Source organism: Myotis brandtii, unplaced genomic scaffold, assembly GCF_000412655.1.
Source record: "Myotis brandtii unplaced genomic scaffold, ASM41265v1 scaffold668, whole genome shotgun sequence".
NCBI lineage: Eukaryota > Metazoa > Chordata > Mammalia > Chiroptera > Vespertilionidae > Myotis > Myotis brandtii.
Window position 1 is genome coordinate 3,983,423 of NW_005370597.1, and position 1,286 is coordinate 3,984,708.

At 53.7% G+C, this 1,286-nt stretch overlaps 1 protein-coding gene across 1 annotated transcript in view; it reads left to right on the top strand.

The window, feature by feature from the left end:
* NDFIP1 (Nedd4 family interacting protein 1) overlaps positions 1-1,286 on the top strand; it is a 45,331-nt gene that overhangs the window by 1,198 nt on the left and 42,847 nt on the right. The gene's annotated exons all lie outside the window — the stretch shown is intronic.

Here is a 1,286-nt window from a genome sequence, read left to right on the forward strand (position 1 = left end):
TCGGAACCTGCCCCCGCCCGGAGCCCGGGACCTGGAGGCCTTGGGGTTCCCTTTCGCAGCGCGGGTTCGATGTCATGGGGAGGGGAGAGCAGGCGTGAAATGGAAGGAAACGAGGCGGAGAGAGATTAACGTCGCCGCCGCCGCCGCCCCCCGTGCGGGGCGCGATTATCCGGGGTCCGGAGCCGGGTCCGTGGCGGAACCCATCCCCCACGCCTCCGCTTTGAGACACCAGTAAAAAGCAAACAAACAACAAACCAAGCAAAAGCCGAGGCGAGACGCGAGCCTGCGTTTTGCAGTAAATCTGGAAAAGGCGCTGGTGAGCTCGGATGGTATCCCAAAATATCGAGCTGCGGGGAAGGCTGCGGGGCGTGTGCCCGGGTGTGTTTTAATGCGGTTCTCAACCGGTGGGTCGCGACCCCTTTGGCGGTCTAACGAGCTTTTCACAGGGGTCGCCTAAGACCATCCTGCATATCAGATATTTACATTACGATTCATAACAGTAGCAACATTACAGTTATGAAGTAGCAGCGAAAATAATTTTATGGTTGGGTCACAACATGAGGAACTGTATTTAAAGGGCCAGAAGGTTGAGAACCACTGCTCGGCAATGACGTTTCCCGAGGTGGAATAGCGTAGCCGGGAGGGCATGTACGGGGTGACTGGGCTATTATCTAGGGTGTGATTTGTGAGTTGAGGCCCCGGGGGAAAGCTGTTTGTCTCAGGCACCCTTCTCCGTGGCCGGGTTTCTCCCAGAAATCCGGGGAGGCGAGGGGTTTAGAGGGATTTAACTCGTCGCCACCGGGAATCCAGCCGGGTGGTCACTGGTGGTGATCGGGACAGCAAGTAACTGCTTGCGTTTGGTCGTGTTTCGAATGCTTTCCGTATAATTTGCGTAAAATGTCGGTCGTGCTTCGACGAAATGAACTGTTCTGTCTGTATTTTCGAAATAAAGGAAAACCAAGACGATTAATTACATTCGAAGTGACCCTGGTGTGGCCAGTTACTGACTTCTGTTTTGCTGTCATCTGCCCGGTGTTGTAATTTCCTCCTTCCTGCAGCCGCACTCCTGAAATGACTGGTTGAGAATTTAGCTGCTTGGTTTCATAAACACGCCCAAATTGTGGCAAAGCAGTCTGGTCCTTCGATCCCTCACAGCCTGGGGTCTGGCACATGCTTTTTTGTATGACCTTGGGCAAGGCTCTGGGTTCCTCTCCGCGAATAAAATACCAATGGCAGGCGTCACTTAACTGTCACCAAGATGTTTGCAAATCACCTGTACACCCGCC